The sequence below is a fragment of the Rhopilema esculentum genome, chromosome 3, assembly GCF_057945365.1.
Source record: "Rhopilema esculentum isolate cy_ngs chromosome 3, ASM5794536v1, whole genome shotgun sequence".
In the NCBI taxonomy this organism is placed as follows: domain Eukaryota; kingdom Metazoa; phylum Cnidaria; class Scyphozoa; order Rhizostomeae; family Rhizostomatidae; genus Rhopilema; species Rhopilema esculentum.
In genome coordinates this window covers 4238448-4248369 of record NC_142817.1, presented here as the reverse complement: position 1 = coordinate 4248369, position 9922 = coordinate 4238448, and the positions used below count along the sequence as shown (strand labels likewise).

The 9922-nt window shown below is 33.1% G+C and overlaps 1 long non-coding RNA gene across 3 annotated transcripts; it reads right to left on the bottom strand.

Annotated features, from left to right (window-relative positions):
* Window positions 1–70: 70 nt before the first annotated feature.
* Window positions 71–8484, bottom strand: LOC135692685 (uncharacterized). Of its 3 annotated transcripts, none has more exons than XR_016144454.1 (4): window positions 8176–8484; window positions 5531–6295; window positions 4988–5079; window positions 71–3875 (listed from the first exon to the last, which is right to left on the bottom strand). It is a non-coding gene; the product is annotated as an uncharacterized LOC135692685 (long non-coding RNA). The 3 variants fall into 3 exon arrangements; XR_010516883.2 differs by having other exon boundaries at window positions 5531–5662; XR_016144453.1 differs by lacking the exon at window positions 71–3875 and having other exon boundaries at window positions 3897–5079; window positions 5531–5662.
* Window positions 8485–9922: the final 1438 nt, after the last annotated feature.

Sequence of the window (9922 nt, the reverse complement as noted above, 5' to 3'; positions counted from 1 at the left end):
TATAGTCTTACTTTTTTACCGAAACTGACCTATGCATTTTATCGTTTTTTTTCTTCAAAAAAGCTATTTATCCAAGAACAAAAAACTAATTCCTGTTTATTCTAATTAGATTAAATCAAATTAACAAGATTATAAAAACAATTTGTTTGAAAATTTTTGTCCTACTTTTTTACCCAAACTGACCTACATTAACTACATAAAATTTCATCGTGACAAAATTTTGGAAAAATATTTTGATGAAATTTTCTTCGATGAAGTTTATCCGACGAAAATTTATTATATTTTTGTTGTTGATGTATGTTATATCGTTGTTTTCTCAGAAACAGGATACATGATAATTAGCTAATTCCTGTTTATTCTAATTAGATTAAATCAAATTAACAAGATTATAAAAACAATTTTTTTGAAAATTTTTGTCCTACTTTTTTACCCAAACTGACCTACATTAACTACATAAAATTTCGTCGTGACAAAATTTTGGAAAAATATTTTGATGAAATTTTCTTCGATGCAGTTTATCCGACGAAAATTTATTATATTTTTGTTGTTGATGTATGTTATATCGTTGTTTTCTCAGAAACAGGATACATGATAATTAGCTGTTTATTCTAATAATAAAAAAGCAAATTAGAAAGTTTTTAGAAAAAAAGATCTTTGGAGAAATTTGATGATTTTTCGAAGCTTTTAGCCTTACTTTTTTTACCGAAACTGACCTGTGTTATATCGTTGTTTTTTGAAAAAAAATGATATTTATTGAAGAGCTAAAGCTAATTTATTTTATTCTGATTATAGTTAAGCAAATAATTAAGTTTTTAGAAACAATTTCTTTTTAAATTTGATGGTTTTCCTTAGCCTATAGTCTTACTTTTTTACCGAAACTGACCTATGTGTTATATCATTGTTTTCTCGAGAACAGGATATTTATTCAACAACTAAAGTTATTTTCTGTTTATTCTAATCATAATAAAGCAAACTAAAAAGTTTTTTGAAAAAAGATTTTTGGAATAATTTGATGATTTTCCTGGGTCTATAGTTGCACTTTTTTGCCAAAACTAATCCATGCATAAAATCGTTTTTTCCAAAAAAGGTATTTATACAAGAACTAAAGATAATTTCTATTTATTCTAATTATATTAAAGTAAATTAACATGTTTTTAGAAAAAAATTTTTGGAAAAATTTGGTGATTTTCCTAAGCTTATGGCCTTATTTTTGTGCCAAAACTGATCCACCCACGATATCGTTGTTTTTTAGAAAAAATGATATTTATTCAAGAACTAAAGATAATTTCTGGTAATTCTAATTAGATCAAAGACTAAAGTTATTTTCTGTTTATTCTAATCATAATAACGCAAATAAAAAGTTTTTTGAAAAAACATTTTTGGAAAAATTTGATGATTTTCTGAAGTCTATCCATTATATCGTTGTTTTCAGGAAAAAAATTTTTTGGAGAACTCCATTTAATTTGTTTCTGTTCTAATGGTATTAAAGCAAATAAACTAGTTTCTATTACAAAAAAGTTTGAAAAATTGATCGATTTGCTTAATGATGTATCGTTACCAAGATTAATCCATCCAATTTTTTGTTGTTTTTTTCGAAAAAATTACTTTTATTGGAGATCTAAAAAGTAAATGTCTGGTTATTCTAATGACCAAAAAGCACATTAATTAGTTTCTAGGAATGCAGACTGATCCATCTATTATATCGTTCTAAAATACTGCTGTTTTCTAAGGAAAGTACTTCTTTTAAAAGGCTAAATACAGCCTCTAATGATATAAATTCTTAAAATTTCCTTGAAAACGATTTTTAGCCAATATCCTTACTTTTTGATCAATAATTGACCCGTCTAAAAGATAGTTGTTTTTCAAAAAATATCACTTCAATTCCTAAACAAAGTTAAATTCATGTTTTCTCTGATGATATTTAAAAGGCAAACTAAGCAGATTTTAAGTGAATAAAAATTTTGGAAAAATTTGACTATTTTTCTAAGCCTTTAGCCTTGCCTTTTCAGCAAAAATCACTCCTTTTAAAATGTCGTAGTTTCTTTAAAAAATACGACTTCTATTCTAGATGTAAATTCAACGAACCAGGAAAAAATCTTTATCAACATACTGCCACAGTAGTTGCATGCATCTTTTCTAGTCATCTATTTTCATTACTTTTGTTTGAAGGTGATTTGATTTTGATCAGCTTTTCAATTTGTTTCCATCCGAATTTTCGAGTTATTTTAAGACAAACGTTTCTCGAAAAAAATTGTTTAGAATTTTTCATGAAAATAGTTTCTGACGTCAAAATTGGTTCATTTTGTTTCTCTAGTGATCCATTTTGTTGTTTGTAACTTTAAAGTGAAATTGTGAAAGGTTTTATTCAGAAAAAAGGATCTAAAAGCTCATTAAATTAGCTATTTCTAGTCTCAAATTTGTTTGTTTTACCAAACCTAACGGCTCTCTTGCCAAAAAATCTTGAAGTTAATATTCTGATTTGATTTGTTTTACATAATAGCTGGCTTTTCCTAAAACCTACTTGTTTTTTTATGAGAACCAATTTGTTAGAGTACAAACCTCAATTTGGCAAAATTTTAGAGCAAGTAAAGAACGGTCTAATTGTGAACTACGCTTACACAGGTTTTTCAATTTTTTGCCATGACCTGTTAAACATTGTTTGTAAAATCATTGTAATGTAAATAATTATTGAGGCTATTATCTTGCAAAACATTCTAGTTCGGGATATACCTTTCATGGCAGGATATATCATTATCTTATGTTATCAAAAACAATAAATTTGTTATACTCTTTCTATATTGTTTCCCAGGAAAATATAATTTCTTTCCAAATTCTGCCCATTAATAGTTTAGAATCAAATTTAGACCAATCTAGCTTGAAATTTGGGCAGTTTCATGAACAGCTGGCCTAGTCATCACTGCTCGTTCTCACGTAGAAGAGATTAACATATGCGTCTGTTTTTCTACGTATTCAGTTCAGTTCAGTTCAGTTCAGATTTTAAATTCCATTACATACAATTCAAGAATATTATTGACAATACAGACAGAAAAAGAAAAAAAAACTACAAAGATATAAGTCATGTTACTGAATGAGGACAAGTTACTGTTACTGAAAGAGGAACAAATGAATTGTAAGCAATGAAATACTTAAAAGAGGAGCCTCCTCAATAGGTGAACTAATCGAGGAGGGAGCCCCACTATCCTAAAATGTTATTAAATGAGTAAGGGTGGATTTGAATAATCTGAAAAATAGACACTTAAGCAATTCCTACGTAAAATTGTACAATATATCAACATAGCTCATGTATAACTAAGTGGATACACATATCAACAGATGAAAAGTTTTCTTTGAAAATTGATAGCAACTTCAGCTACTGGTTTCTACTGGTTAGTATAAACGTCTTACCTTAGATTTTTACAAATTCTCATCTGACAATCCTAAGATAATCTTTGCAATGCATCTTTGAATTCGGTTTGCTTTCCTTCTCCGTGGCATCCGAAACAGGAGTTGCTTTGTACCAGGGAAATCAGAGAACGACAGGTCATTTCTTCTTTGAAATTTCTAAGACCCATTTTTAGATGAAAGCATTTACGGAAATTTTAGGCATGCGAGGGTATCGTGAAATCTCCTTGTTTCGACCACCGACAAAATCTCTGGAATATGAGTACATTCCTCCAGGTCAGACATCTTTAGGTCTAGTAGAGTCGATTTAAATATTTAAAAATTTAATCCTAACCTAGCCGATATCTAATTTGCAAGGGCAGCCCGGCAAAAAAGCACCTTTCTGCTGAGAATTGGTTGTCTCGGCAACCTGCTACTCCACACATCTCTCAACTTGTGGCAGAAAGTGATGCAACCAAAGGTCTTCAGCCCAGCTGCAAAGAAAAGGATACCTTATGTCATAATAGCGCAGGGTTTCTATTTTCAAACGAGGGAGGGGAGAAAGAAGGTAGTAGCAATTTACCAAATATGACATTAAGGCCGCATTAGACACAAGGGTAAGCAGTGGCGCAGTATTACCTAGGGTGCACCAAACATAGAGCCTATGGACCATAGGAACTTTTGCTTAGGCCTAGGTGCTTATTATGACACCTAATTTGCTTTATGTACAATATGTGTACAAAATTCACCACAATCAAGCGATTTCTCAGCATATTTCTACAGAAAGCACGGGGCCAAGCCGCCTTCTTTGAAAGGGAACAAACAACGCCAGAAAGATTGTGAATTCTTAAGTCTTCATTTCATCAGCATCAATAGTATCAACGTATTATATTACGAAAGTATGTAACATAAAATTATTACATTTAAATGTCGGCTGAATCACTGAAAGGAGCAGACAGAAACAGCCCAAGATCTGTGAAAAAAACAATGAAATTATGTAATATGAAGGGTCGCTAATCGGTTTTCAAAGGCTTAGATCATGTCTTGACACAAACGACCAGTGAACTTAAACAAATTTATGAAACACATTTTAGGCATATTGGCTTAACTGTCCATAAAATGATGGCTTTGTGTGTAACAATAAAAGGTTTCTTTCGAATCGGTTAATCTTCGAATTTAAGGGACTATGATATAAATGATTTGATCAAGAAGACACATTCTTAAATACACTCAATTCCTTAAAGCAAACTGGAAATCGTTCATTTGATGCCTAGAATTACAAAAAGTTTTGAAATTTTTTTGGTATATTTTTCAGTAAAAACCAAAATGGCACAGAAGATACTGAGAAAATTGAGTGTGACTTTATTTGGAGGGTTTAGCAACATTATCAAAACATGTTTTTGAGCACCTTAATGGCAGCACCAGGCAACTTTATAAAAAAGGTGTCATTGAGCCTAAGCAGATAGATGATGAAAAAACTCTTACCCACCCGTTAACGAATAACGAAATAAAGATACAAAATTGAATGGTTCGAACTTTGGCATCGACAAAAAATGAACTTCAAATTTTGAAAACAAAATGAACATGATTCACAATAACGACAAACCTGGCATATCCAATTTAATGTCTACCTTTTCAAGATCGATTCTAGATCTTCTGTAAACATCACTTATCCAGGAGCTTCAGTTTTCAATTTCCCTAAAAATGGATCAAGCAATATTCAGAAATTCGCCATTCTCTGTTTTTATTGTGAACTGAGAAGATCTTAAAACATTTCCGAAACTGTAAGTAATTTGACTATCAGCGTTACATAGGAGAGTGATTGGATTATAAGACAATGTATTCTATTTTAGGATTGACATTTGAGGTATAAAAATGCTAGATTTCGTATTAGTCACGTGCCAGATCAGGGAATTATTAGACAGAGCTCTCCAAAGATGATACAAAACAAAAGCTGAAAATCTTAAGGCTCTGTCAGATTGAGATTATGAGAGCACCTGTTCACAATGAGAATCTGTCCCATAGAAAATTAAAAACTAAATTGGAAAAAGTAGCTTGTAGAAGTGAGAGAGCCAATAACCCGGCTATTAAAAATCTCGCTGCCATAACACTCCTGTAAGTGTAAAAACTAAACTACAGAGATATTCACCTGAAGTTCAATCGGCTTTCTGAATTTCGTGTTGCCTTTTGTCGGAGCCAACGTTGCAGAAGAACAGGCATAGTTGGTGGGAGATCAATTAAATTGAAAAATCCACGAATTCCTTGCCCAAATCGATCCATGCTGGAATAAATCAAACACTTAAAACAAGTAGATATTCTTCTTAAACAAAAAAGTAGATGAGAATCTTATGGCTGAAAGAAAGGCTGCAGATAGGCAATAGACACTGATGAAAATCAGTACTGAAAAGTATAAAGACTGTTGCTTTACAAATAGTTTTAACACAAAAAAATCCTCATTAAATTCGATTAAACCAAAAAGTTCATATCCGAACTGAGACCAAGAACACTTGCACAATATGAAAGTGTTGAAATGTCTTTCTTTGGCAATCTAGATCTGAAACCAACGTTCTCTAAAAAATAAATCTGGAATCTATCGATGCTACCTTTCTTAGTCGCATGAGAAAGATTACACCACAGCCCATGTACGTTCTGAAGACAATTTTGGGTAGCTTCAGTGAATTTTATGCCTATATTTTGGAAAAAAGGCCTCAGTGATTTTTGAAAAAATCCATGACCCCAGACCAGAAAAAAGTTCAAAAATTTTGAAATTTTTTAAAAATTTTTTTTACTCGAAACAAACTAAAAAGCCTTAATGTACGTTCCAAACACCATTTCGGGTAGTTTCAGTGACTTTCACGCTCACATTTTGAAAATAAGGACGGAGTGATTTTTGAAATAATCAATGACCCTGGACCTGCAAAAAAAATTCAAAAACTTTCAAATTTTTCAAAATAACGTTTTTTACTCAAAAAGACCTATGAAGCCTTAATGTACGTTCCGAACACCATTTCGGGTAGCTTCGGTGAAACTTTTGCTTATATTTTGAAAATAAGGACTAAGTGATTTTGGAAAATTCCATGACCCCAAACCTGCAAAAAGTTCAAAGACCTTGAAATTTTTCAAAAAATTTCTTTACTCGAAAGGACCTAAAAAGGCTTAATGTACGTTCCAAACACCATTTCTGGTAGTTTCGGTGAAATTTTTACTTATATTTTGAAAATAAGGACTGAGTGATTTTTGGAAAAATCCATGACACAAGACCTTCAAAAAAGTTCAAAAATTTTGAAATTTTTTAAATTTTTTTTGCTTGAAACAAACTAAAAACTGCTTGAAAAAGTCTTAATGTACATTGCAAACACCATTTTGGGTAGTTAAAGTGAATTCTATGCTGATATTATAAAAATAAGGACTTAGTGATTTTTGAAAAAATCCATGACACCGGACTTACAAGAAAGCACAAATATTATGAAATTTTTTAAAAAAATTTTTTTGCTTGAAACAAACTAAAACCCTTAATGTACATTTCGAACACCATTTTGTGTAGTTACAGTGAATTCTATGCTGATATTTTGAAAATATAGACTTAGTGGTTTTTGAAAAAATCCATGACCATGGACCTACAAAAAAGTTCAAAAATTTTGCCAACAATTGTCAGGCTAAATATTCATAAAACCTTTCAAATTGAAAAAAAACTTAATCTTTTATGACTCAAGGAACAAGGAAATGTGTCCACAAAACAAAACTAGTGAAATTAAACTATTCAATGTGAGAGCTTTTTGCCATTTTGTGAAAAGTCAGTTGAGAAATGAACCAGGGTGGAATCCATGTGAAGCTCACACCCAACATAGCCAAGAAAACAATAGAAAGACAATAAAAATTGTTAGTCTATGCCGGATGTCTCCAGCATTAGCTACATGGATTCCACACTGGAACTAACCATGGTTCAGCAATGGGACAGCAATGGTCAGGCTTTGACCTAGTCATTCATGGTAAAATGATAACAAATACAGAAAATTGTTCTATTTTCTTTTTTTTTCTATTTAGGGTAACTTCTTACACAGTCCAGAATAATTATTCTCAAAGAACAAACAAGTTAAGTTCATTGCAGGCAAAATCTTTTTTCATTGATCAACCATTGTCACTAATCGTGGTCAGAACTTGTCAGAATCATGGCTCAACCATGGTAGGACCATTGCAAACTATGGTTAGGCCATGAACTATTGTTGGGTTTTTGTAGGGGTAAAAGTGTAACCTCAGTGAATTTGTTGTCTTTCAAGAATCAAACTGCTAGCCAATGACAAAATTTAGTTATTACAGCTAAATATATGCAAAATGTAACAAAATGTCTCTTAGTAACTAAAAACATAAATGTTACTGCTGATTTTAAGCTGCAAGGTAGGTTGTAACATTTGGTAGATAATTTTCTTACATTGGACATTCTATGTCAACCATTTCCAGCAACATAAAGTTTAGGACCAGTGCATGATGCAGTATAAGCAGAAATTTAATGTAAAGAACCGGCCTTCCTCAATTGCTATTCCAATTTTCCCTCTTAATGCAATAATAAAGGAACTGTTAGAAAAAAAGAGTCAGTCGAAATGTGATGCTGCTTCGCGCTTCTCAGTGAACTGGTTTGAACCTCGCACCCTGGCAACCTTAGCCACAAATGCCAGTTTGCAGGTTGCGTTTTGGGTTCCCTTTTCATAATCAACTACCGGCATTAAAAATACCATAATTTGCACAAATGCCACTTTGCCAAAAATAATAAGGTGAGAAAATAAGTTGGCAACATACCGCAACGAAATTGCTGAGATTTTCTTCATGATGATACCAAGCTCGTGTCGCAAGCGCCCTCTTTTAAATCCTTACCAGAGCAGCATTCTTCGTACTATATAGCATTTTGCGTTTAAGTTAATTGTGAATAGATGTGTCCAAGATTGGTCGATAAGAACAAGGGAATGAAACTGCAATCTCGACCTTCGTCCATGGCCGCCTCGTGCAATGGAACACCATGTTGTTAATTCCCGCCCTTTTCGTTGGCTGAAAGGCTGGAACCGAGGCTACAACAATTTAAAGGATATTCTAAGATATTTTTAAACTTAAAAAAGGTTCATATTCACGTAAGAAAAGTTTCTTCTTCTCTTAATCTTTATCTTCTTCTTAGTTTTCTTCTTCCGTAGACGCAGAATTTTTTAAAACAGATAAAAGTAATGGCGTTTTAAAAAAAATCCACCACCGTGTCCACTTATTTTAGTTCCTTGGTTTTGCTAACTTAGGGTACTATGATATTCTTCAATCGGTATAAACGATAAAAAGTGCTCACTTAATGTCACAGTAGCTGTTGTTGAATTCCTTACTTTATATCCTGAAAGAGGAAATAACTGGAAACAACTACAAATGACACTTTCATGCAACATGCTGACAGAGAATGTCGAAAATATTCACGTAGGGAATTACATGCAGCTGTTAATACTTTGTGGAATGAATTCCAAGCCCTTTTACCAAAGGCAGCATTGAAGATAGTGAGCACATAACTGCACATCAACATAATGGTGATCAAAGCCTACTTTCCACTGAGCGAAATATTGTAGTGGAATTAGATACAAAAACGGTCTAACCCGGATAAAAATAATATAAAGCTGTAATTTGGCACAGATGTTCTATACTAAGTTGGAAATGACCAGAAAAAAAGCTCTATCAATTGGACATTGGGAATCCCTTCTTTGGGCAAATACCATAATGGCGCACTGATCAGAAGTGGTTCAAAATTTTAATGTTGCTAGAACCACATAGTATTAACATCTTTTGAAAGATGATTTCATGCTGAATAACTTTTATTTAACATACGTACCCTTAGAATATGAAAATTTAGTGGTGATTGGGCAAAAACAGAAAGCGTGAGGAAAAAATGGCTGATCCTCTTGCTCGATATTTTCATTTGATATCGCAAATTCTATCGATGCAAAATCATTAAGTGTGTGAATAAGATAAAGTATGAAAATACCCACTCAGCCCGGGCTGATTCAACCCGGGCTGACTCAACCCGGGCTGACTCAACCCGGGCTGACTCAACCCGGGCCTACTCAGCCCTGGTCCACTCAGCCCGGGCTGACTCAATCCTGGTCCACTCAGCCCGGGCCCACTCAGCCCGGGCTGACTCAACCCAGGCCCACTCAGCCCGGGCTGACTCAACCCGGGCCCACTCAGCCCGGGCTGACTCAACCCGTGCCCACTCAGCCCGGGCTGACTCTAGTGAAATTGTTTCACTGCAGCAGCAAATTCCGATCAAATCTAATAAAAATATCTAAATATTCAAAACAAAGTAACTCGCGACCGAACCGTCCAAACAACATGATTTTTTCATTACAAACTAATTTAAAGATTAAGATTTCAATTCTGTTAGTTTTTCAAATTTTTTCATTGACATCCTCCATCTTAGTAATTTTTGTTACTAAGACGTAAAAAACACTGCCAAATTCAGTGCAAATTCAAAATGGCTGCACAAAACTACAGCTTGATGCTGGGCCAGTAATATTCCCTT